Below are 27696 nucleotides of genomic sequence, written 5' to 3'. Positions count from 1 at the left end.
GCTGCAGAGGAGCTGGACGCCTCCTACCCAGCAGCCATCCTTTTTGTTGTTGTTAATATCACTTCACTGGGTTCAGGTCTCCATTCTTTTCTGCTGGCCATGTGTTTCACTAAATTCTGGCCCCATTCACCTCTTAGAAGTTAAGTCCTAATTAGCCTAAGCAAATCATGATAATTATATTCTTATTCTCAGTGACTGGATTAAGAAAAGGCATGTGACTCAGTTCTATGAAATAGGAGAGAGAAGTCTGCTGAAGGTGCTCCCCTCTTAGAAGAGACACAAGGAAACAACAATCCTTTCTTTTCCTCTGGGTCTTGGTGTGTGAGGATGCCACGACTGGAGGGAGCCAGGCGATATACGGACAACGGCAGCAAAGAGTGACGGCAGCCCCCAGGTACATTTTGAGTCACTGTATTAACCACCCTGGAGTCACCCCAGCTCAGGGCTTCTTGTTATGAGATTCTAAATCCTGTTGTTGTTTACATCCTTTTGAGTTGAACCGTCTGTTCCTTACAGTTTGCGCTTGTCTGTCAAGTAGGTAGTTGACTACTCAGGAGTTCAGAAGAAGTTTGGGAGGGAACCACTAGAAATTTTCTAGTCATTTAAATATGAATGGATATGGGTGCTTATAGGTAGATCATCAGGAAAAAGCAAACTTCAGTAGAACATAGGCCAAGGATATGTGGAGGAAGTTTCTATTCATTCACTTAACAAATATTTACTGAGTGCTTACTGTGTGCCAAGCACTTTTCTAGCCTCTGGGATAAAGCAACGAACAAAAGAATGCAGAAATCCCTGTTATCACCGAGCTTCATTCTAGCATTGGCGGACGGGGGAAATGCAAAAGGATAAGAACTGGAAAATGCTCCGCTTCAACCGTATTGAAGAGGTACAAGTCACTTACATGTTTACACTCACTTGGCAAAATGTCAGCTCTTGACAGTACCTAGCACTGGCGATGGCATGTTGGTGAGACTACACCTCTGTACAGCCTTACCGAGGATCAAGTGAGTAACAGTTATCGGGATTCCACCAGGACATTCACTGGAACAGGAAAACCCTGGACACTAGGAAAGATCCCTTGAGACGGCACTGCTCAGGTAACATATGTGCAGTACACCTGAGCATGAAAGTACATCTGTATACGTTAACTTGGAAAAGCTTAAAGATACCTTATTAGATGATTAGCACAAAATGCAAAACATTATGTTTAGCATGATCTCTTTCTTGTTACAACTTTGTAAACATTGAAATTCGTATATAATAACATATATCTTAAAGTTTCCGGGGTTTTTTCTAGAAAGAATCACAAGAAAATGCTATTAGTGTTTATCCTTTAGGGACAGGAAATCACATCTATTTACTTTGTTTCTTAATTGTAGCAGACGCTGTCGATGGGTTCCCTGGTGTCATTCATGACCCCACCCCCTTGCCTCCCTCTCCTGGGACGGTGGGAAAGCAGAAATGCTCTCCTCCTCAGATCCCCTGCCACTGGGCCGGCCCTGTTGCTATGCAGGTATTCTCCCCAAGGACAGTAACGGAAGTCTCTGGGAAAGCCATTTAGAAGGGACTCACCTGAGCACACTGTAGCACCGCCCTGCCTTCTCCAGCAGCTGATGCGGGAGGAGGCTGGCCTTCGCTCCCATCGAGACTTCCCACACTAATTGAGACTGCAACCACATCAGAGCCTCTGGGAAAGAGCAGAAGGCACCCGAATCCTCGGCTGCTGCAGAGCCCACCCACCCGCCTTCGATGAGTCAGCCACAGAGGCCACCATCGAACTGACACCATCCAGGCAGAGAACAGTGGTGTGAAGATGGAACAGTTGAAGGAACTAGAACTTATTCGAAAGAGCCAGTGACCAGAGCACCACAGGAACCAGCACCTCCAGGGAAGCATGGCCATCACCATGCTCATCCTGGAAATGAAGCAAGCGCTCCATTAGAGGGGCACTAGCCTGCTGCCCACAGCTTTCCAGAAGATTCCGAGGTTCAGAACCTGACATCTACACAAGAGAGTTGATCGTTTTAGAAAATTAGTGCAGTATTGCAGAATGGGGTTCCTAGCTGAGGAGACGCATTTTTCAGCAATGCACCTATCCTGGAGAGGCTGGAGGGTAACTGACCTTTCCAAATTCTTGGGTGAGAGGGACATTTCCGGACTCTGTTGCACAAAGAGGCTCACCAAAAGTCTCTCTGCATTGGAGAGAGAGAAGCTTCCTGCACCTGCAGCCTTTGCCCCAGTCGCCACCCTTCCCCCTTCCTCTGCCTTGAAACAAGGACACCGTAACTCAAGGTCCAGCAGCCAGAATACAGTCCTGAGGACAAAAGCCCAGTGCTGAGTATGACAGAGCAGGAGGTAGGAGCAGTTTGGAACTTGGTGACGTCCTGCACAACCACCTCCAGAACCTTTCATTGCGTGAGAAAAATAGACTTCTCTCTGTTTAAGACGTGTTGGTCTGGTTTTCTGTTGCTTTCAGCCAAACGTGATCCTAACGCCGCTAGATGTTTTCTATTTGCCTCTCCAGGTCCACATTCTGTCCTTCTCTACTGCTCAGGGCACCCGAGGATGGCTTGTCTGGACTGCATCAACAGGTTCACCTGCCCTCTGGCTTCTGGTTGGGCTTGGCCCAGAAATACTCCTGCTGCGAGTTACTCTGTTATATGCTTGCGAAAGTACACCAAGATCATTTACAAGGACGGTCCCTGCAGTATTGTTTGTAATGGCAAAATTATGGAAACTGCTCATATATTCCTCAGTTGGAAGACTAGTTAAATAAAATATAGTGTAGCATACCTTGGGACACTTTGTAAAAATGAAAAAGGGATGGCTCTGGAGGTGCTGACTTGGAAAGTTCTCCCAGATATATTTTAAATGAAAAAAGCTATGGTATGATCCAATTTATGTAAGTAAACAGGAGCGTATATGGATATATCTCTATATAGCTTTTCAGAAAGGATAAACAAACTGTGGCTACCTTTTTAAAATAATGTTTCTGAAATACTTAAATTTTCTTACCATGTTTGTGTTACTACTTTAATTTTTTTTTGTTTCTGGTGAGGAAGACTAGCCCTGAGCTCACATCTGTGCCAGTCTTCCTCTATTTGGTATGTGGGATGCCGCCACAGCATGGCTTGATGAGTGATGTGTAGCCCGTGCTACATGAACACATGAACTTAACCACTATGCCACCGGACTGGCCCCCTACTACTTTAATTTTTATTATTATGTTGTTGAAATGTCAACAGGACTACCTGCCTAAGGCCTGTCCTCCCCTAGGTTCCCTGGAAAGTAGAGGCTGAAGCCAAGGCGTATATGGTCCTGCTTTAATAAGGAATGCAATGTCAGGAAAGTGGGTGCAAGGGACGGAGGAAGGAGGCAGGGAAGGAGGAGAGCCAATGGCAATGTGTGTCATCATGCTGACCACTAGGATGAGGGATTGTTCAATCTCACAGAACATTCTCTGAAAAGTGATATAACCTGCCTTTCAGGATAATCTTCCCATGGCAGCAAGAGGAAAGAATTTGTTCATTGAGTCCAGTATCCCAGTGCTCACAGGTTTGTCCCGAGAGACATTAACTGCTCCACTCTTGGGACTGTGTATGTGTTTGATGCTGAGCAAGGCCACTCCACAGCATTAACAAGGAGCCCCTAGGACAGAAGCTGGGAGGTACCTGGTCAGCGCATAAAGTTGATCAGGGCCCTCGCAGACCTGGTGGTAGTAGCAGGAGCTGGTACGAGAAGCAGGTAGGTCAGAAGGATTGGAGGCTGTGCACAAGTGTCTGATACATGAGTCTTCTTTAATTGTCTTCTCTCTTTTTTTTTTCTGAAGAAGATTGGCCCTGAGCTAACATCTATTGCCAATCTTCCCCTACTTTGTATGTGGGATGCCACCACAGCATGGCTGCTGATGACTAGTGTAGGTGTGCACCCAGGAACTGAACTTGGGCTGCTGAAGGGGACCAAACTTAACCATTAGGCCACGGGGCTGTCCCACTTGTCTTCTTGATATGTGTGTTAGTTTCCGAAGGCTGCCATAACAAATTACCAAAAACTGGGTGATTTAAAATAGCAGGAATTAATTTTCTCACAGTTGAGAAGGCCAGAAGCCCAAAATCAAGGCGTCAGCAGGGTTGGCTCCTCCTAGAGGGCTGAGAGAGACTCTGTCCCATGCCTGTCTCCTGGTTCTGGCAGTTGCCGGCAATCCTGGCTGCTCCTTGGCTCGCAGGTGCATAAGTCCCGTCTCTGCTCTGTCATCGCATGGCTGTGTTCTCTCTGCGTCTGTCTTCATGTGGCCTTCTCCTCTTTGTGCGTGTCTGTCTCTCTGTCTCTTCTCCCCTTAGAAGGATGCCAGTCATACTGGATTAAGGGCCCACCCTATTCCACTATGACCCTATCTTAGTTTGACTAATTACATCTGCAATGACCCTGCCTGCAAATAAGGTCACATTCTGAGGTTCTGGGAAGAACATGAATTGAGGTCGGGGGTGGGGGGCACTATTCAACACAGCACCAATATGTTTTTGTATTTTAAAATTGAAATGAGGGGCCAGCCCAGTGGTGCAGTGTTTAAGTTCACACCTTCCGCTTCAGTGGCCCTGCGTTTGCCAGTTCAGATCCTGGGTGCAGAGCTACGCACCACTTGTCAAGCCATGCTGTGGCAGGCATCCCATATAAAGTAGAGGAAGATGAGCATGGATGTTAGCTCAGGGCCTGTCTTCCTCAGGAAAAAAAAAAAAGAGGGGGATTGGTGGCAGATGTTAGCTTAGGGCTAATCTTCTTCAAGAAAAAAACAAAAATAAAAAACAGTAAAATTGAAATGAAAAGAATGTTGCAGGGGCCAGCCCTGTGGCAGAGTGGTTAAGTTCGCTTGCTCTGGTTCGGCAGCCCAGGGTTTGGCCAGTTCAGATCCTGGGCGTGGACATGGGACCGTTCATCAAGCCATGCTGAGGTGGCATCCCACATGCCATAACTAGAAGGACCTACAACTAAAAATACAAAACTATGTACCGGGGGCTTTGGGAGAAAAAGGAAAAATAAAATCTTTAAAAGAAAAAAAGACTAAAAAAAAGAATGTTGCAGAAACACAAGTCTCCCACAAAGAAATTCTCATTGGATGTGAGGGTGACTTGGTCACATCACCTGTCACCCACTGCTCACCTGGACAGCTTCGATCTGTCTGAATGGACAGAAATCCCCCCTTCTCTTATCATTCCGTTTATAACCCCCATCATCAAGGATCTGTGAATGATTTAGTCTCCCACTAAAATGTCTGCTAAAGTTTTGTTTCGGACTAATGTTTCAGATAAAAATTAGTTTACTTAGGGGCCGGCCCAGTGGTGCAGCTGTTAGGTTCACACATTCCGATTCTCAGTGGCCCGGGGTTCACTGATTCGGATCCCAGGTGCAGACATGGCACTGCTTGGCAAGCCATGCTGTGGTAGGCGTCCCACATATAAAGTAGAGGAAGATGGGCACAGATGTTATAGCTCAGGGCCAGTCTTCCTCAGCAAAAAGAGGAGGATTGGCAGCAGATGTTAGCTCAGGGCTAATCTTCCTCAAAAACAAAAAAATTAGTTTACTTAATGGAGTTGGCAAAATAGTTTGGAAAAAGATCCTAGAAGCAGTAACTTAGACCCGTGGTTCTCAGAGTGTGGGCTCTGGACCAGCAGCATCAGTACCACCTGGAAACTTGTTAGAAATGCAAATTCAGGCCCATCAAAATCTATTGAATTGGAAAATTGGGCAGAACCAGTCCTGCAGGTGATTTGACGCATGCTCCAGTTTGAGAACCACCGGCCTAGGTCAACTGTGTACTTACACCACCACGGGAAGAAGTTTGAAGGCTGGAGAACTCTTCATTTGACAATTTTGACTTCTTTCCATCCAACGTGAAAACAATGTGCAATGTGGTATATGTTTCTGCTGGAGCCGAAAGTTCTCCACATAAAGTTTTCAAGTTTTTTGGTTTCAGAACAATTTTACACTCTTAAAAATTACTAAGCGTCCCCAAGGAGATTTGGTTGTGTAGGTTACATTTATCAACATTAGAAATTAAAATTGAGAAAATTTAAAAACATTTGTTTATTAATTCATTTTAAAGGGACAATAATAAATCCATTGCATGTTAATTTAAATAACACATTGTGTGAAGAATAATTATATTTTCCCAAACAAAAAACCATGAGGGGAGTGGCATTGTTTCACAGTTTTGTAAATCTCTTCTATCTGGTTTAACAGAAGACAGCTGGATTCTCATATCTGCATTCAGTCTACTGCAATATGATGTTTTGGGTGGAATTATCGGAAGAAAATCTGGCCTCACACGGACACGTAGTTGGAAGAGGGAGGGTCCCACAGACCCTCTGAAATGGTCCCCAGGATCCCAGGGCTCCTCTGACCACACACTGAGGACCGCTGTGCCGGAGCAGGGCACATCTTAACAAAGGTGGGACAGTGCTGGGGAATTAAAATGTTTACTCTGAGAACTTGGCATTAACGTGAAACAACTGTTCACAATTCAGTCATTTTCATGAGACTACAACTGGAGGTTGGAAAATTCTGTACCTGTCGATTCTTCCCCATATCCAACACGGCAGAAAAGTATAACTTAAATACCTTAAATAGTAAAATGAAATAAAGGGCTAAATGTGTAATTTAAAATACAGTTGTTGGTATTTCATGGAGAAAGAAACCATATCCAATCATGTAAGTATTGAAAATATGAATAAATGTATAGATACATTTTTCCAATTTGTAAATTGGTAGGTAAGATATGTACCAGACACGTAAAAAACTGTGATTCATGGTTTAAATATTTATTTTTAAAATATATGAATTGAGTCATGAAAATAATAAAATTGTAGCATTAAACAGGATCTTAAAGATCAGATAGGGCAAGTTCTTTAGCAGATAAGGAAACTACCTCAGCAAGGTTCAGATACTTGACCAATCTAATCTACAAAGGAGTTGAAGCTCAGCTCATTTAAAAACAGTTGGCTTAATAAAAATCATTTTATTGCATAAGGGCTGAGGTAAGTAGAGCCAATGGGGAAAATCTTAAGTGAGAGAGTTTTATGAGGTTAATTTTGAACTCAATAACAATAATAGCTAATATTTAGTGGTGCCAGGAATCTTACATACAGCATATAATTCAGTTTGCACAAGAACCCAATTAATTTATGTTTTTGTCAATTCATGCTGCTATACCCTACAGCCTGGGTGGCTTAGATAGTTCTGGAAGCTGGAAGTCTGAGATCAGGGTGCCGACATGGTCAGGTTCTTACGGGGACCCTCGCCCGGGTTGTGGATGGTAGTCTTCTAGTTGCGTCCTCACATGGTGGACAGACAGTGAGGGAGCTCTCTGAGGTCCCTGTAACAAGGGCAGGAATCCCATCCATGAGGGCTCCACCTTCATGACCTAGTGACCTCCCAAAGGCCCCACCTCCTAATACGGTCACATTGAGGGTAAGGATATCAATATAGGAATTTTGAGGGGACACAAACAGTCCATAACAATATAGATACAGTCATCTCATTTCACAGATCAGAAAAGTGAATTTAAATAAGTTTAAGCAACTTCTCCACAGTCACACAGCCTGCAAGGGAAGAAGCCATGTCCCTCTGATTTCCAGGTCCTTACTCCGGACAATGCCTCACTGCCTCTCAGCAAAGCGCTCCTTTAGTTTCATGGTTTTAAAGTCATACGACTCACTTAACTTTTCAGATCTCAGTTTTTACTTCTGTCAATTGAGAAGGTAGACCCATCTCTAAAAAAATTAGTGATTTATGAGATCCTGAAATGAGCTTGTCTCTTCACTTCTGTAGATTGCACATGTTAATTTATAAATGAGGTAATGTTGCATGTCATTTCTACAGCAAAGAAAAAAAGAACAAATATTTACTTCTATTTATACTTCAGTTATTAAATTGTTGGTTTAAGTCAGAGTTGCAAAGGCTGAATGGACTATATCCGGCCTCACAGTGTTTTAGCAACATAATCCGAAAATATCACATAGAAGTCTGGATTTCCAGCTTTATGGGAAAATTGAAAGATCAGGCATTATTTGTTCCACATTATAAAGTGGAAATAATGGGGGCCGGCCCCGTGGCCAAATGATTAAGTTCTCGAGCTCCGCTTAGGCGGTCCAGGGTTTTGCTGGTTCGGATCTTGGGCACGGAGATGGCACCGCTCATCAAGCCATGCTGATGTGGTGTCCCACATAGCAGAGCCAGAAGGACCTACGACTAGAATATGCAACTACGTACTGGGGTACTTTGGGGAGAAGAAGCAAAAAAAAAAAGAAGAAGATTGGCAACAGATGTTAGCTCAGATGCCAATCTAAAAAAAAAAAAAGAAAGAAATGGAATTAATGACCCAGAGGTGACTAGCAGGGACCATCTGTAGTCCACTGTAGTTCCTGCCACTTTTCTGTGATCCCAACCCTGAGGACGAGTTTGGCCTGCTTCACTTATTTACTCAACTGGCCTGTCTTTATAGTCATGTGATTTTTTTCAATCCTTAGGGTAAGAAAAACTTTATACAGTTTTCAGGGACGGTAACCATGTGCTATTATAGGCTGCACCTGGATTTATATTATGAAATTCCAACAAGTCAATGTATTTGTGGATCCAACTGACATAAAATTAGAAAGAACTTCCTACCTCAATATTTCTCAACGTGTGGCCTACAGGAACATCATTTGAAAGACATTTGCAGGTTAGTGTATCTTTCTGCTAGAGCATTAATTCTCAAACTTTGAGAATCTCTGGAAGTAGGCCGTTTTATTTTATTTTATTATTATTTTTTGGTGAGGAAGATTGGCCCTGAGCTAACGTCTGTGTCAGTCTTCCTCTATTTTATATGTGGGATGCCACCACAGCATGGCTTGACGAGCAGTGTGTAGGTGCGCACCCGGGATCCAAACCCACCAACCAGGGGTTGCCAAAGCAGAGCCCTCACACTTAACCACTATGCCACCAGGCCGGCCCCAGGGATATGCATTTTAAACAAGTTCCCCAGGTGATCCTTATGTATGCTCAATTTTCAGCACCATTGTCCTTGTAAAGCAAGTAATTAGCTTTGACTATTAAAGTAAAAGCAGAAAAATAACTCATTAATTTGCAAATTGTTTTCCCTGCAGTAGTCCCCAACAGAACAGAAAAGAAAAGTTTGAAAATTCAGAGGAGAGAGAAATTACTCCTAGCTGGAAAGATCCGGGGAGTCTCTTGATGAATCTGTAGGATGCAGCCATGTGGAGAATGGAAGGAAGGGTGTTTCAGGGAGCAGAAGCTGCACGAGCAAAGGCACAGGGGCAAGAAACTTGGGGCACGTATAGGCAAGGCAAGCAGTTGGCTTCGGTTGTCATAAAGGTTCTTTAAAGAGAGTAGAGGGCATAAGCTTGGCAGAGCTGGAGCCTTATCATGGGCGGACATGACTGTGTGATTAAGGCACACGGCAGCAGGAGGGTTTCTGAAATGAGGGCTAAGGTGATCAGAACCGTGCATTGGGAGATCTGTCTAGCACGAGTAGAAGCAGAGAGTGCAAGAGGCCAAGAGGTGCTTTCATGATGCTTAAGCTGAAGAGAGGATACTGGGACCAGAAAGGAGATCCTTTAGGATAAGTCATAGACTGGACTTGTAGCTGCTTCGTTGCAAAGGGCAGAGTCGGGGATGGCCCCAAGGCCTGGATAAGTAGTTTTCAACCTTGGCTGCGTGTTTGAATCACCCGGGAAGCTTTAAAAAATGCTGAGGGCTGGCTCTCACCCATATTCTGATGTCATTGGTCTGGGGTGAGGCCCGTGTTATCTTTTTATAAGGTTTCCCCCCATGCCGTTCCAGTGTGCAGCTGATGAGACCCACCTGCTGAAGGCCTGGGGGAACACCGGCAGTGTCACAAGTCCAGTCATGAACAGAAATAGAGAACACAGGAGATGTTGGTTTGGGAGGAAACAGAAAGTCCTCCTGGGCCCAGCGAGGCCAAGGTGTTGGTGGCACTTCTAGGTGGAAGCACCCAGTAAACGTTGGAAATGCAGACTAGGAGCCGTTGAGAAGGTGGGATTAGAAATGTAGATGTAAGAATTCACTGTGCAGAGGTGATCATTGAAAATGGCTGCTCTGCGTATTGCTTGAAAGCAGGTTGGGTATTTGGCAAATAGTAAGTTACAAAATTATCATGGGAGACAACAAGGGACAAAGATGGGCCAATGCTAGAAGCAGAGGACTGTCTAGAAGCAGGGACTCAAGAAAGGAGACCGTTCCAGTGTTGAACTCCCTTCCTTCCTTCCGCAGTGGAATTCCATCACATGTTGGGGCTTCGTATTTGTGTGTTAGGAAAAGTAGAATGTAGAGAGTGGTGAGTTATACACTTACATAATTAAATTCCCAATTTAGACCACTTTGGCCTCTATCCTGGGTTAGCTTTGCCAAAACATTACACCATCCCTTAGAAAAAATCCTATAGGTGTGGGATTGACTGTGGGCATTGCCAGGTACGTTGGCCAGGAAAGGCTAGGACTCAACTGGAACTGATTAACTTCTCAGATGCACGGTAAAAAGAAATCCAACAAGTTCTTGGGCTTGATCACAGAGATCAGAATTCACTTCTTTTTGAGAAAACATTGGCTTATAAATTGTCTGTTAGCTACACAGTCAGTTCACTAACACTCACTGAGAAGAGGCTCTCCCCCCGCTTCTCTGTTAGGTTTCCTGTTAGTACTGTGTTGGAGGGTATGCCAGACCTGGCCTCACACTCATGCTGTCCTTACTTTTACAGTGATTTCTTCATGGACAAACATCTTTATTAATTTTCTGCGAGGGGAGTTTCTTTCTTTTCTTTTCTTTTCTTTTTTTTTTTTGAGGAAGATTAGTCCTGAGCTAACATCTGCCACCAATCCTCCTCTTTTAGCTGAGGAAGACTGGCCCTGAGCTAACATCCGTGCCCATCTTCCTCCACTTTTTAAATGTGAGATGCCTGCCACAGCATGGCTTGATAAGTAGTGCATAGGTCTGCACCTGGGATCTGAACTGGCAAACCCTGGGCTGCCAAAGCAGAACTTAATCACTGCACTACCGGGCCAGCCCCAGCAAGGGGAGTTTCTGAAGGGAGTGTGCCATCTTCGGCCATGGAGAAGGAGGTCTGCTTGCCACCTCGTCACCCTCCAAGGGGACAAAGGAGCACCTTTTGGCACCTTGGGGTCACAGGAGCCAACTCCGCCTGTGGAATGATTGTGAGGGAAGCCAGTCATGGCTGAAAAAAGACAAGTTGGTTTTGCCAAAGGCTGACCTGGGTGCAGCAGTGAAAAGCACCATGAAGGACGACAGTATCTGATCCATTTCTGTCATGCCAAGGGACATTTGTGCCCTTTCTCTGGGACCCAGATAACAAGGTTAAGATTTCAGTGGTGGCTCATGTTGACAGACTTGTAATCCACCTGGATCAAATTTGTTATAAGATTGTAAAACTCTATTATCTTGTGTTAGCATCCCCATGCCCACCTCAGCCCTGAGATGTACGTAGCGCCGGTACTGTGTGGTCTCACCTAATAAAGAGAAAACCCACGTATGGAAAGTGGTGGTGATTAGCCCAAGTTCACACGGCCAGCTACAGCGAGATCCAAACTGGAGGGCAAATTTCCTGGATCCACGCCCTGCATGCTTTTCACAATGAACACTTAGCAAATTGCCATGTGCTCTGCCTGTCCACCACCACCATCCGTTGACAAGTGGAACCTATGACCAGCCTTTGCACAGGTTCTCTTTTCTATCCAGGCTGCGCCTGTTCTGCAATAGAGAACCAGTTCAAGATAACCTCAACTTCTCAAATCAATAGGTTGATTGTGTAGGGGAGGAAGACATTTCCTCTACCTTCTCTGGGTTCTTCTGGCCGGAGAACAAATTAGATTCACATGAGACAGACTAGCAGGAGAAAATCAAACAAAGCTTTATAACACGTATACATGGGAGAGGCTCAGGCAAGCTGAGCAACTCGCCAAAATGGCTGAAGCCCCCACCTTAAATATCATATCCAGCTAAAGACAAAGGAGGATGTTGGGGGTGGAGGGGTGTCGATCATGGGAGATTACCACACAAGCACAGTAAACAAACGCAGATTTAAGTCCTTGCCTTTGGCGTTGATTAAGAGTTTCTAGAGATAAGGTCATCCCCACCCTTTCTTCCTGGTACAGAGAGGGAGACACCTTTACAGATGGAGATTTCCCTTACAAATGTAAATGTCTCTTAACAAAAGGGCAAGCAAGTTCCACTCCTCAGAGCCTCCTTCCCATCCCAGTTTATTAAAAATAGCCAGCCCCAAATAATCCTCATGCCAAAGGGACATATCTTGGGGTGGCCAATGCCAGTCCCCCACAATTGCCTAATCTACGTTAGAAATATTCACTACTGTCCTCAGTTACTAAATGTCCTCCATGGTGACTGGAAAACTGAAAAAAGTCCTCAGGCTCTTTTGCTCACCAAAATGGGCACAGCTGCAGTAAAACAGCACTTCCCTGTGCTGCCCACTGTGTGCCGGGCTTCTGCTTGGCAGTGGGACTTGAAGAGAGCAAGAGAGAGGGGCGTCCCTGTCTCATGAGTCCTTCCTCCTAGTGCGAGTGAAACTCAACAAGCAAACGAACAAAAGCAGGCTGGAACGAACGCTTTTCTAAAAGTGCTGTGACCTGGAAACAGAGGGGCTTATTTTAGTCAGGGTGGATTGGGTGTAATTTCTTCAGAAAAGAAGGTCATAAAGAGGTAAATTTAGGTGCACACTGGGAGATGACAAGGGGACAGTCAGGTGCTTAGACAGGTCATTTGTATCAGTGGGCTTGGGCTGCCATACCATACTGCGTGCAACTTAAACAGATGGTTACTTCCTCACATTTGAGGGGTCTGGGAAGTCCAGGATCAAGGTGCCAGTGGATTCGGTGTCTGGTGACAGCTCACTTCCTGGTTTTCAGAAGGCTGCCTTCTTGCTGTGTCCTCACATGGTGGGGACAGAGCCAGCTCTCTGGTGTCTGTTCTTAGAAGAACACTAATCCTATCGCATCAGGGCTCCACCCTATGACCTCATTTCACCTTGGTTACTTCCCGAAGGCCCCCGCTCTGGATCCAGTCACGTTGGAGTTTAGGGCTGTGACCTATGAATTTGGGGATATAACTCAGTCCATAGCAGCATTGGAGCTTTCCATGCCTCAGGACTTCCCCAAAATATAATTCCCATGAAGCCTAAATAAAAAGAAGTACAGTAGGAGAGAAAGTCAGTGTTGACCCAATGTCATTTGCTTATGCTGATTGATTTCCTTTGCGTTTCTACTTACTGATGTGGATGCCAAGCAGTTTTCTTACTTTTAAAGGTTTGCTTGAGTCCAACTAAGCAATTTAATATTGAAACAAGGAAGAGATTGTTGCTTGCACATGCAGGTTTCTTCTACTGAGGCAAAATATGGTGGTATTATTTATTCAATATATGTACCCTCACCTTTTCCAAAAGGGACTGGAGCCTGCCACAAAATGAAATGGAGAATTCTTTGGCTCAAATTCAAAATTCTCTTACTGCAGAAAAAGCCAAGGCAGGGTGGAATTTGTTTTATTGTTGTTTGTTTTTGCTATACTTGTCCTCATTTTTTATTTTACCTTCCTAAGACTCTACTTCATCTTTCAATAGAGGCACTGCAAGAAATGTCCTAGGATGCATATTGTTTCTTTGCATTCCGACATATAGATGTTTATTCTTTACAATTGTTTTATTGTAAACAGTTGTAAATGAAAGAATTCTTCATTCTTTACAATTCTTTGCAGTTGTTGGCTGGTGGCATAAATTTACTTTCTAGTGGATCCCCTGGGTAGGCATAATATTACTCATATATCTTAAATTTTAAAAAGTATAAAAAAGCCCATTTAGGATATTCAACAGATCTGCTATTATCTTACCTCCTTTAGTTCTAATAATCTTTTAAGTAAGTTTTCATGACACTGTTGGAAAGTCCTATCCAGAGGTAGGCCTTAAAATTTTCAGTCCAGGGGCCGGTCCCGTGGCCGAGTGGTTAAGTTCATGCGCTCCGCTGCAGGCGGCCCAGTGTTTCCTTAGTTCGAATCCTGGGCACGGACATGGCACTGCTCATCAAACCACGCTGAGGTAGCGTCCCACATGCCACAACTAGAAGGACCCACAACGAAGAATACACAACTACGTACTGGGGGGCTTTGGGGAGAAAAAGGAAAAAAACTTTTAAAAATCTAAAAAAAGAAAAAAATTTCAGTCCTACAAAATTTACATAGAGCCAACTGGACAAAAGTTTCTGAAAACACAGCTAACCACAGTTTATTAATTCTACTCTTGCCAAAGCTTTCCTTCTTTCCTCTTGAAAGCTGTTCATCTTTCTAGTCACACCACTTCTCTTACCAGTACCCCCAGCAACCTAGTCTCCATCCTTCCACTTTAAGAATAATCATACAAGATAAAGATTGCCACACTCCAAGAGCCACCTTCTCCACCAGCCCTCACCTTCTGTTACGGGCTGCAATGTGTCCCCCAAAATTCACGTTGAAGTCCTAACCTCCAGCACCTCGGAATGTGACTGTATTAGGAGACAGGGGTCTTCAAAGAACTAAGTTAAAGTGAGGTCATTAGGGTGGGTCCTAATCCAATTAAGACAGGTGTCCTTACAAGAAGGGATTACGACACAGAGTCACAGAGGAAAGACCATGTGAGGACACATGAAGAAGGCAGCCATCCAGCAGCCAAGGAGGATGGCCCCCTTCTGCAGATGCCTTGATCTCAGGTTTCTAGCCTTCAGAATTGTGAGAGGATAAACGTCTGCTGTTGAAGCCACTCATTCTGTGGGTCTTTGTTGTGGCAGCCCCAGGAAACTGACACACCTTCTTATTTGCTGGGGATCCTATGCTTCTCCTTCCTCAAGGAAGTGGGGTACTAACAGGCTTCAAGGGCCGCAGTAGGGAAAATACTATATACCGTCCTTCTCTGCTCAAAGCTGACATCATGGATGTGGCACCTGTACGACGGGTACTTTGAGTTCCTTTTCCAGCACTGGGAGTAGGTTCTGCTCAGCCGTCTGTCCTCTCCTGCCCAGTCCCCTTGAGATCGTTGGAAAACACCTTCAAAATCTGGAGACGGTACCATCTGTAGCTGTAGTAGAATTTTGTAGTTTTTTCAAGGAACTAAAACTCTTTAAGTACATATTCTCAGCTTGATTTTTAGTTTTTCCCCTGGTTTTAATTATTTTATCTTCTTTCGATTTTATCAGTACTTTATGATCACCAGAAAATTTATGGAAATCCAGAACTACTACTGTTTTGCCATATTTTCTACTAGGCTTTTAAACATATTTATATAATACTTTAATAAAAACTATAAAACAGGGGTCGGCCTTGTGGCCGAGTGGTTAAGTTCGCGCGCTCTGCTTCTGTGGCCCAGGGTTTTGCCGGTTCCCATCCTGGGCGCAGACATGGCACCGCTCGTCAGGCCATGTTGAGGTGGCATCCCACATCCCACAACTAGAAGGACCTCCAACTAAAAATACACAACTATCTACTGGGGGGATTTGGGGAGAAAAAGTGAAAAAAATATATATATAAAACGATATTTTAACTGCTAAATATGTTTTTATACATAATTTTTTTTTAAAGATTTTATTTTTTTCCTTTTTTCTCCCCAGAGCCCCCTGGTACATAGTTGTATATTCTCAGTTGTGGATCCTTCTAGTTGTGGCATGTGGGACGCCGCCTCAGCGTGGTTTGATGAGCAGTGCCGTGTCCACGTCCAGGATTCGAACCAACGAAACACTGGGCCGCCTGCAGCGGAGCGCGTGAACTTAACCACTCGGCCATGGGGCCAGCCCCATTTATACATAATTTTATGTTTTGCTTTTTCTTCATTGACTACGGTATTGGACCATCTTATTAAAACCTTCCTGAACATTCTATCATACAAAAGTACACGTTTTATCTAAACTTTCCCCCTTTGATGTATCTGGACTCTACCTGAATATAACTCTGCAGAGCTTGTCTACTTCACTCTCCGAACAAGCATCAACACCTAACCCAGCTGGACACCAACAGGGAATCTTTTCTGGGTGGCTGCTGTTCTCCTTGGGCTTGTTGCTGATTTTGGTGACGATGTTGACAGGGGAGGAGAGGGTGGGCAGTGGCTGTTTCTGTGTCTGTCTCCGTCTATCTCTCCTTGGTGCAATTTAGCTTGCTTCTCTCTTTCTTCCAACTCCCTTTTTCTTCTTACCACATTTATTGCCTCAGTCTTGGCTGATTTTCTCTCTTCTCTGCCCTAGGAAGGGAACATTTCTTGCTGAGGCGAAAAGTCTGATGCCAATAGGAAAAGACACACAGACCATGTCAGGAAGAGGGCCAAGAGAGGACAAGATTGAGGAACAGTCGGGAAAGGCAGGAACGAATGAACATCTGGGCCCTTTTAGGACCAGAAACAGCCAAAGGTTGGTGCCAGGGTAAGGTACAGCAAATTACAGCACTCCCCTCAAGCCTGGGTTTTAGAGTGTCCAAGGCAGCTGCAGGAAGAAAAGGAAGGGGAGGTAGCCAAGAGGAAACTAAACTATAACAATGTTTCAGTTCAGAGGAAGCACTTAGAACAAGGTCCAGCTCACATTCATGGCTGCCATCATCCTTACCATTGTCATCCTGTAGCCCTTTGGGGAATCCTTGCTTCTTGTACATCTTTCACAATTGACTACTATTCCTAGGTTCCATTAACCAAGACTTCCACTAATATCTACTGGAAACAAGGCAGCGACTTTCCAGGTAGAAAGTACAGCACAAAAACAGTATTTCCATTTTTTATTAAAGTTTTCACTTTTTTTTTTTTTTGAGGAAGATTAGCCCTGAGCTAACATCTGCTGCCAATCCTCCTCTTTTTGCTGAAGAAGACTGGCCCTGAGCTAACATCCATGCTCATCTTCCTCTACTTTATATGTGGGACGCCTACCACAGCATGGCTTGCCAAGCGGTGCCAGGTCCACACCCAGGATCTGAACCGGCAAACCCCAGGCCACCAAAGCGGAACATGTGCGCTTAACCACTGTGCCACCGGGCTGGCCCCTAAAGTTTTCACTTTGATACAGCCTGATCTTTCCCTGTGCTAGGGGACTGATAAGAGAAATAATGGGATACATCCGGTTGCCATATACAATTCCAGTAACTTTCCATTTCTGAGCTCATCATATTTACTGAGAACAAAAACCTAAGATCACCTCTTCTTTCTAAGTTTAACTTCTCTCTGTGATGAAGTCTTTCACGATTTTATAACCTAGAGCAGGTATTCCAAACACAGATTCCTCCAGGGGCCAGGCGGCTGAAATAAATAATTGCATTGAGCCCATGGATGGAGTGTACCCCTTGCCTGGAGGGGGCAGCAGCTAGTCAGCCGCGGCAGCGTGGAACCAGGCATGAAACGAGCCATATCTCTCCAGTTTTCAAGAGAAGCTACAATTGTGAATTTTTATCTGAAGTCTCCCATTTTTTAAATCTTGGAAACTAATTTTAAAATTTCTAAACATTGTGAGAGGCAAACAAAACACATCTGTAGACCACTGGTTTGCCACCTCTCACTCAAGGCACATTTATTTCCCATTCATAGAATCTTTTACCCCTTTAGGTTCAAGCTGAATTTCCAGTCACATAGCCCAGGCTGAGCTGCCACAAGGATGTCTTTACCCTGTGGTAAAGCCACCACCCTCCTCCCCAAAAGAAGTAAAGAGGTTGCCTGGTCTTTCCTTCCAGTCCAGGAAATGCACTACCAACTAAGAAATAAAACTGTGCCAAGACATTTTGGTAGGAATTATTAAAAGCCTCCGTACAGGAGGGAATTATACATGAAGTGTTTAGGCAAAACAGTAACTCCATTTATAAACGTAATTAATTCCCCAAATCTATTCCAAAAGAATTTGTTAGGAAGGGATACCACCGAGGAAATAATTAAGCCAGAATGTTTCTAATCTTCATATTTGAGGAGAAAAATGGAAGGAGTTAGCTTTCTCATGAAATTAGGAGTTAAAAAAAGATGCAACACACCATATGAAAACACTCCTTTTAAGAAACGCTGCCTTCTACCCTTTGTTAAAGGAGTGAAAACATACTCAGTAGTAGCAAGATGATAGTTTTAGTACTGCACTTTGTTTAAATTAAAAAGTCTCTTGTTTTACTTATTAATGTAATATAAGATATCTAGCGGCTAATTTCTAGCATGCAATTTTCGTGTGAGGATATACAATTCATTCTCATGTTTTGAGTGTTGACTTTCTGTTATTGACAATCTTGTGGTTTGTTTGTTGAAGTAAAACACTTATGGTTTTTGGGGTTTTTCTGTTTGTGAGAAAGATTGGCCCTGAGCTAACATCTATTGCTGATCCTTCTCCTTTTGATTGAGGGAGATTGTCATCGAGCTAACATCTGTGCCAATCTTCCTCTATTTTGTATGAGGGACCCTGTCAGAGCATGGCTCAATGAGCAATGCGATTAGGAATGGTGCTAGGTCTGGGACCAGGATCCGAACCCGCAAACCCCAGGCTTGGGAAGCAGAGGGCACTAACTTAACCATTGCCACCGGGCTGGCCCCTACACTTATGGTTTTATTGTCTTCTTAGTGAGTGTTAATTAACATTATAAGGATGGGGGGGAACCTTTCAGTGGGAATTGATAACAAAACTTTCGAAATAAGATTTTTTTTTATATCCCCGATGAGGGCTAAGAGCTTCTAACACTGCTGGGTTACCAATTGATCAAAACAGAACACTGCTCTTTTTGGAAAACTAGCTGGCAGTAAGGAATTGACTATAATGAAACACATAAAAGGTCTTTTGTTATTTTTCTAGATTTTAATTTTTATAATAAAGGTTGAACGTGTATCCCAACCCCTTTTATTGATAATTCTGTATTACAGAGCAATAAATATGGTAGTTCTTCAAGTTATTATGATGCTACTGCTAATCAATAAGTGAGCTCATGTTTATGTTGAATTTAAAGGACATTTTACTTTTTTTTTTTACTTTATCCAGTTTGCTTTCTTGATGACCACGTTTCTTGAAAATGTAAAAAATTTACATCTGTATATTCTGACACAGATGATATAGTATATTGTTTTCTTCCCAATGCGGTAACTAAAATGCATTTAATTAAAGGCTGGACTTTAAAACGAAATAAAATTCTTTTACTGATGAATTACACATTTGGTAAAGTAATAAAAATGAGTACAATGCTTCGTGTATAAACACAAACAAATGTTTGAGCAGAATACTTGCATATACTATATTAAAGAAATAACATTTGTTATTTGAATGAAAATGAAATGTTTGTTCCATTTCACTGTAATATTGCAAAGAAACACTTCAAATAACTACTATGTCAAAAATTCAAATTTAGCATTCAAATTTTAGCGGCTTTAATCCACATTTTCCCTTCGATTTTTATACAATTTGGGAGAAGCGTACAGGAGTTGTCATTGTTAGTTAAAACAATGCATCACCTTTTTCTGGAGGAAAATTAACATAATTTGAATGGCCAAGTAGTAAAAACAAAAGCATTACATTTATAGTCTATTCAATGCAAAAGTCCTAAGCAAATTTGCATCGAGAAATGATAAAGAACAGAATTAATATATTAAGGTAAGTATTGCTTAGAGATAGCACATCAACATCCATTTTGAAGACCTTAAAAAGACGGATAGAGCTCTATTATGGATCCATATTGAAGAGAATGGGCGCCTGGTCTAAGCAGAAGTAAGGGGCATAAATCCCACGAGGGGATGTTGGAGCAATTCCACAACCCCGGGACTTGGATCAGCGCTGACTTCTAGCTGAGGCTTTCCCTGCCTTTCATTCGCCTGGAAACAATCCGAGAACTACGAGTCCAGCTGAAGTAGGGAGAAGTATCCGACGGAGGAAGAGGCCGGGCCGGCGGGGGAGAGCTCCCCCCGCCCGTCACACGGCCGAGACACAAAGCATCGCCCCAGCGCTCCCCCCCGGCCTGGCCCCTGGGCCCGTGCCCGCCGCCCACCGCGGGGGCCGCGCTCCTCTCCCGGGGAACAGGTGACGGGGAAGGAGGGACGCGGCGCGGCGGCCGCCTCCCCGCCTCCCCGCGGCCCCGCTCCCGCCGCCGCCGCCGCCGCCGCCGCGGGCTAGGACGGCTCTCGGCCCGGCGGCGGACGGGATCCCTCCGCCGCCCGCGGTCCTTCCGCGTCAAGTAGCGCGCGGCCGGCCGGCTTCCGCCAACGCGGGCCGGGGGGACGGGTCGCTGTCCCTCGGGAACCAGCGGCGTGCGGACGCCGAGGGTGTGGGGAGTTCTTTATTTTGAGGGACCGCTCGGGCGGGACATATTTTCAACTGCAAAGCCACGGTGGGCCCGGCTGTCAAGGAGAGACCGTGCGGCCGAGCGCCTGGGAGTCGCGGCGGGGCGGCGCGGCGCGGGGCCGCAGGGCGGGGAGGCAGGTGTCCCGGCCGGCCGGTCGCCCCGCCCCCACCGCTGGCAGGAAGAGGAAGCAGCCGGGCCAGGCCCGCGGGCCACCGCCGCGCCTCGCGGGGCGGGGGCGCCCTGGCTCCGGGAGGCGCGTGACCTAGTTCGTCCCAAAGTGGATTTGACAGGTTGTCAGCCCGGCTCCCCGCCCCCACTGCCTTCCGGGTCCCTTTCCCCCGGCGCCGGGCCGGCAGCCCGCCCGCGCTCGCTGGCTCAGCCTCCTATTGGTCTTCTCGCAACCTGGCACCCCGCCTCCGCCTCTGGCTCGGCCTCCCATTGGCCTCGAGTCGGCCGGCTCCCCGCCCCACCCGGCTCGCCTTCCCATTGGCCTCGCTCCTGGGGCCCCGCCCCACCCCGGCTCGCCCTCCCATTGGCCCGGCGCCCGGCGCCCCGCCTCTCCCGGGCCCCTCTAGGGAGCGGAGGCCGGCTGGGTGCCCGGCTCGCGGCTCCCGGTGGCGGCCTCGGTCGCTGGCCTCCCCCTTCCCGCCGATCCTCGCTCCTGTGCCCCGCCTCTCCTCCGCTCCCAGCATTTACCGTCTCTCCCCATCTTGATTCCGCCGCTCCGGGAGCGCGAGCCGCGGCACCCTGCGCCCCCGGCGCCGCCTTCCCCTGGGGCTCCGCGCCCAGCGCTGCCCACACGCTCGCTCCTGCTCCTTTCCTCCTCTTTGCATCACGTTGCATTTTCCTTTCTTCCTTGAAATAAGGGGCACGAATGCCTTCTCCAGGTTTCCTCCCGGTGTCCACTCTGGAGGTCCTGCTCCGACCTCCCCGCCCCTCTCCCCGGCTCCCCTCCCACCGGGTCTCCCTGAGCTCCTCGCACGACAGGGAGAGGGCAGGGCTAGACGTGAGAAATATCAACGTTAAGATGGCTATTGCTTTGGGGTTTTTGAAACAGAAAAGGAACTGGAACACGCAGATTAACCCAGACGTAGGTTCAAGATTGAGTTCTGACAGGACCGAGTGAGACTGTAATGACAAAGTTGATTATTCCAGCAACATACGCGGTCTTTCCTGGGGAATGTATTCTTATATCGATTGTTTTTGCACTATTGTTATTCTAAGAGTTCAGCTTTCTTGTTTTAATTTATGCTACTTTTGTAAACGGCTGCTCATGGCTGTAAGGATAAATCGACTGATAAAGCTAAGGTTTGGAGCTAGTCCCCACACTAGTCTTTTGGCTTCAAATGCGAGATACCCTTGATTATTTAGATGAGGAAACTCAAGTTTCCCCAAGGTCATTAGAGTGGGAGAAATCAAATTTCAACCCAGGTCAGACTCCAGAGGTCCATCAGGGGACTCCATCAGGGCTCACTGATGTGTGTGGAAGAATGGCACACGGTATTTCTGGCTGCATTCCCAGCTAATACAGGGTCCTTACGGAGCCCCCAGCCCCACCCCCATGGCCTCCAAGCCCTGCCTTACAGGATTCCCCTGCCTCTCCAGCTCCCTCCCTGCACCCCAGGCACACTGACCACCTTCTCCCCTCCACCCCCACCCTCACCACCCCCCCCCCCGCCGTCCCCCCCCTCCCGCCCAGCACTTTTTGCCACAGAGGCTTTGCACCTGCTATTGTTTTCCAGCCTGTCTGGATCTGCTCTTCTTCTCGCATGGCTTAGCTCTCATGTCACCCCGGGGAGACATTCTGATACCCATGTAATCTAAAGTAGGACCCCTCCCACCTGACCAAGTACTTTCTATCAAATCCCCCTGTGATTGCCTTCAGAGCAGGCCCACAGTCCAAAATCATCTTGTTTATTTACTTGCTGTGATCTGCTCCCCTTCACCTCCCCTGGACCATTAAGATGTGAGCTCCTGGACACAGGGGCCTTTTCTATGTTTTCTCAGAGCTGTGTCTCCAGGTAGGTACTCAATAAATCCTTGATGAATAAGTGAATGGTACATTAGCTGTGATCAAATGGACTTCTCAAACTGTTCTTCATGGCTGATTCTACCAGAATTTTATAGACACACCCACAAGTAGGAGAATTGGAAAAATAACTATCCTCTTGGTAAATACTTTGTGTTTCTTTGATTCGTGTGCTTTATTTCTGGCTATTCTTTGACAAGGAGAGTGAGAAGCAAGGCCTGTTGCCCCAAGGCCACCCTCTTGCCCACCTCTTCTCCAGCTGTTCACAGCCTGCGGTCACTGCCTCGCCCTCACCCTGACCCCCGGCATGCAGATCCTTGGCAGGCAGCCATCCTTCCTCCAGGGCGGTCTTAGAGGTTCTTTGCTCCACAGAGGGTGGGGCTGGAGAAAGGAAGGAATCCTGACTCAGTGTTACCATCACGCTCAGCTGTGGCCCTGTCCTCAGTTCTACCATAGGCAGGAAAGCAGAACAGAAGGAAACTCCCTTCAGTTTCACCTTCTTCCCCCTCGGACATACTTCTGAGGTTCTGTGCAGCAGCCAGACCTCAGTCTGGTCTTTCTCAGGGATTCCTGTACCGGCTCGCATTCTCTATCTGCTGAGGCCAAGAGAACCCTGGGTCAGTTTCTGGAAAGCTGAAATCTAGTCCTAACCACCCTAAACAAGCAATGTGAGCCTGACCAAGTCTAGTAACTCTGTGGGTCTCAATTACCTCATTTATCTTTGCCTATATTTGTTCATAGTTTTAGGGATAGATTTTAGCTGCTAAAAACTATCAGCCCAACAAGAATCCTGTGGCTTCCCCTTGGGGCCACAGAGAGGCTGCCAGGAGCATTAAAGCCAATGCTTCCTAATTTATGTCCAGGAGGAGAGAACGCACTTCTGGTCCTGCATTCTAGGCCAGAATCTTCCAGTTCACCGTGGCTGGACCATTTGGGCCTGGCCCCAGCCTAGACCAGTGATTGTGGTCAAGAGAAGGAGAAGTGTTGATGAGATTAAACCAACCAGATCATCTCCTTAGAGCAGAGGTGGGTCCGCTCCTGGTAAGTGTGTGTAGAACTGAAATCTAAATGCTTTCAGATGGGGAGGGGGAGGGTGCATGCAGAGGGCGTGGTCGGCAGTGCCCCTCTAAGTAATAGCACAGTGCATGGGAAATAGGGACAGTTACTAAATGTCAGCCAATGCTCTGGTCAGCAAGGATAACGTGGTGTGGGAGCATTAGCTTGGCACCAAAGGCATTCACCTGAGGCCTCTAATCTACTAACCACTAGCTTTGTGATTTCAGACAAATTATGGAAATTATAGTAATTTTAGAAGTGGAAGAGAACTTAGAGGTCATAGGGTTCAAGCCTTCATTGGACAGACTTGGAAACTGACACCGAGAGAGACTCGTGTGGGTCTCAGTTTCTTCCTCTGTGAAGTGGGGCTAATAATGCTGGGGTTGTCCACATTCACAGTTATTATGTGGATCAGAGGAGGTAATGTTTCTACAAAGGGCTTGGAAAGTAACAAAAATGCTATTCTTATGCAAGGTATTTTATTTTTATTATCACTAAGGTAGTAATAATGCCTTATTAAGAGGAGAAAGGGAGAGTACATTCAAAGGGTAGCTGACTTGGTTCCCAGAAGTGAAGAATAACACTTGAGAAAGAGCAAAGTGTGTGTGTGTGTGTGTGTTCTTGTCAGGTGAGGTGGGGAAGGGGTGAGGCCGCAGTGCAGGTGTGGCCCTGCTGTACCATCAGGGAGTGGTGCAGGGAGTGGCTCTCCGGGTGGGAGGGAGGGTGTGGTAGCTGGTAATAAATTGAAGTTATCTCTCTGAGGGACTTTTGAGAAAAGGAGGGTCACTCACTGGAGAGGACAAATCTAGTGAAAGTGTAGGGGTCTGGAATTGGCCACCTCAACATATGTCTCTGTGGCATGATTATTTGAGGCTGGTTCCTTTGCAGACAGGAAAGCAACTGAAAAGTAGAACTTGCTTACCCTTTGTAAGAGACATTTACATTGTAAAGGAACTCTCCATCTGTAAAGATATCTCTAGAAACTCTTAATCAATGGGGGAGGCAAGGACTTAAATCTGCATTTGTTTATTGTGCTTGTCTGGTAACCTCCTGTAACTGACTTCCCTCCCCCTCCCAACGTTGGCATTTCCTTCGGGATTAAGCATCTTTCCTTAGGCTAGGAACTGATTGCTGCACTCACCTGTGACCGCCCAGCTCAAGACAATAGACTTGCCTACTGCTACGCCCTCCAAGATAGCAGACCCACTACCTGCTGTGTCCATCAAGCACTGTGCCGACAGGGCAATCTTGTGACTATTGTGGGAGGGACATTTCAATGATATGTGAAATATCCTGTTTGGGGGTATATAACCACTCTGTGCACCCCACTTCTTCTGTGCCCTTTCTTCCTTCGGGAAGAAAGGCCCCGGGACATGGGTCCTCATAAAGCTTTGTTTAATTTTCTCTTGCTAGTCTGTCTCATGTGAATTTAATTCGTTCTCCAGCCAGACGAACCCACTTTGGATAGAGGAAAAGTCTTCCTCCCCTACAAAAGGAAGAAGCAACCTGTTTCAGAGTAATCTTATACTTACATCTTCCCGTCCTGTGTTAGTACAGGTCCTCTGCAAAACAGAGGCTAAGATAAGACTGTCATGCAAGAGATTTATAGGAGGAAATATCTGTGAGGGAAGAAAGGGGACAGAATTGGAGGAGGCAGGGAGATCTGACCCCTGGGAAGCGGACGAGGGTGCAGAGTGGGTACGAAGGTCTCTGACCATGGGGCAGCTCTGAGATGGTTTTGGCTGGACTGACTAGAGTGATGAAGCCCAAGTTCCCTTCCAAAGAATGTGGTGGTGGCTTCCGAGGATGGCAGCCAAGGCCCTCAGTCAATTACACTCCTTGCAGCAGATCTGAGCAGGGTATTTTCACAGTCCTATGTCAGGCAAGTTTGCCTGGTCAAGATTCGCTGCGTGTTGACCAAGTTGAATTCTGGTATATGGGTAGTTCTTTTATTTTTTTGGTGAGGAAGATTGGCCCTGAGCTAACATCCATTGCCAATCTTCCTCTTTTTGCTTGAGGAAGATTGTCACTGAGCTAACATCTGTACCATAACTCTATTTGTACGTGGGATGCTGCCACAGCATGGCTTGATAAGCAGTGTGTAGGTCTGTGCCTGCGATCCAAACTGGCAAACTCAGGGCTGCCGAAGCAGAGTGTCTGAACTTAACAACTACAGCACCAGGCCAGCCCTTGGATAGTTCTTAACACTGGGTTGGCACTTAATAAATGTGCAAATTGCAATAATAAATCCAACTGCACCCCACTATGACTTGAAACATAATTACATTTACTTCCAGAACTCTCCACTCTCTACTATGCAGAAGGAGAGAAATTTTTAACTATCAGCACTTCTAAAAGCCCATTATTTGGATAAGTCCAAAATAGGAGTTTATGAGGGTTCAGTAGATAAAAGAAGAGGGAAACCTTTATGAAAGTAAAAAGCTGAAGAAATCAGAAAAGAGTGAAAAAAATGAAAGAAGAGAAATTTAATTTATGAAAAGGAAATCCAGATCTTGGGAAGAACATAGGGAATTATTGTTCTGAAACTGCCAGAAAAAAATAAACTTATCCAAGATGGAAAAGAATAAAGTTGAGCAGGCATAGGTGAAATAAAAGGCAAAGAAGATTAATAACTTATTGTAATAAGAACCAATAGAAATTGATGGAAAAGTAGAAACCATGGACAAAGAAATAAAGAAATGGATGAGAAAGATACATTTAGGAGTTTGAAATAAACCAGTGAAAAACACCAGCAGAAAATAAACTGTGGGAGGGAGGAGAAAAGCAATTTTACCTAATGAGTTTCTAATACAGTAGAAAATGAAGTGAAATGTAATAAAGCGGCAAATAGGAATGTTTTCTCTGAGTATTCACTAATACTTCTATATTTTAAATTGTTAATGACATTATCAGTCTTTACTCCGCAGTGCCTCTCATAGCTAGGGAGAAATAAACATTTACACAGAAATAGGAAAGCTTAACTTCTGACTGCAGCTTTAGCACATCAGTCTCTGCAGATCGTACCTTTGTGGTGTGCTGCTGAACATCTGAAAGGAGACTGTAAATGTCAATAAAGAACACATACAACTCAATAGCAAAAAATCCACAGACAATCCAATTGAAAAATGGGCAGAGGATCTGAAAAGATATTTTTCCAAAAAAGACATCAAATGGCAACAGGTGGATGAAAAGGTGCTCAGCATCACTAATCATCAGGGAAATGCAAATCAGAACCACAATGAGATGTCACCTCACATCTTATAGAATGGCTGTTCTCAAAAAGACGAGAGATAAGTGTTGGCAAGGATGTGGAGAAAAGGGAACCCTTGTGCACTGTTGGTGGAAATGTAAATTGGTGCAGCCACTATGGAAAACAGTTCCTCAAAAATTAAAAATAGAACTACCATACAATCCAGCAATTCTACCTCTCGGTACTTATCCAAAGAAAACTAAATCACTAACTCGAAAAGATATCTGCACCCCTGCATTCATTGCAGTGTTATTTACAGTAGCCACGACATGGAAGCAACCGAAATGCACATCGATGGATGAGTAGATAAAGAAGATGTAGTATATGTATACAATGGAATATTATTCAGCCGTAAAAAGAAGGAGGGCTGGTCCAGTGGTACAGTGGTTATGTTTGCTGCTTCCCTTTCAGCACCCTGGGGTTTGTGGGTTCGGATCCCGTGCGCAGACCTACTCCACTCACCAGCCACACTATGGTGGTGTCCCACATACGAAAACATAGAGGAAGAGTAGCACAGATGTTAGCTCAGGGCCAAGCTTCCTCAGGAAAAAAAGGAAAGGAAGAGCTCCTGTCATAAGGGTCTCTCTTCATAAAGGACTCTTGGGAAGAGGTCCATACACACAAAGGATTAGAACAGACTGCTGACAACTCTTTCCTATTGTTTGAATCTTCTTTTCACAGTTTGGAATCACTGACTTTTTGTCCTTCAGAACTCCAGTATTTTTGCAGGTCCCAGTCTTGGGTCTGTGCTCTCTAGTGCCCAAAAGGATGATTGGTTCTCATAACTTAGCCCCGGCCTCCAACACCCAGGCCAGCACCCATCTCCTTCCTTTCCCAAGACTCAAAAGTTCTCGTTTTCCTTCCCTATTTTCACCAGACCTTATTTCTTTTTTCTTTGCCTGCCAGATCAACTCAGAGCCCCATAAAACAATGTTGCTGAACTGCAAGGGATTTGGGATGGAAGAACAGACAAGTCCGCCAGCTGCGAGTTTCATAGAGAATGTGCTCTAGAAATGTTCCTTTCTGAAGTTCAGCT

At 45.5% G+C, this 27696-nt stretch overlaps 1 long non-coding RNA gene across 1 annotated transcript; it reads left to right on the top strand.

Moving 5' to 3' along the window:
* Window positions 1-216: 216 nt before the first annotated feature.
* LOC138923859 (uncharacterized) lies at window positions 217-19181 on the top strand. Its single transcript, XR_011438063.1, has 5 exons — window positions 217-394; window positions 6241-6448; window positions 15672-15899; window positions 16299-16460; window positions 16856-19181. It is a non-coding gene; the product is annotated as an uncharacterized lncRNA (long non-coding RNA).
* The last annotated feature ends 8515 nt before the right edge of the window (window positions 19182-27696 follow it).

The sequence above is a fragment of the Equus caballus genome, chromosome 4, assembly GCF_041296265.1.
Source record: "Equus caballus isolate H_3958 breed thoroughbred chromosome 4, TB-T2T, whole genome shotgun sequence".
Classification (NCBI taxonomy): Eukaryota; Metazoa; Chordata; class Mammalia; order Perissodactyla; family Equidae; genus Equus; species Equus caballus.
Note: the sequence above shows the minus strand (reverse complement) of the source record. Positions and strands in the feature narration are given on the sequence as shown.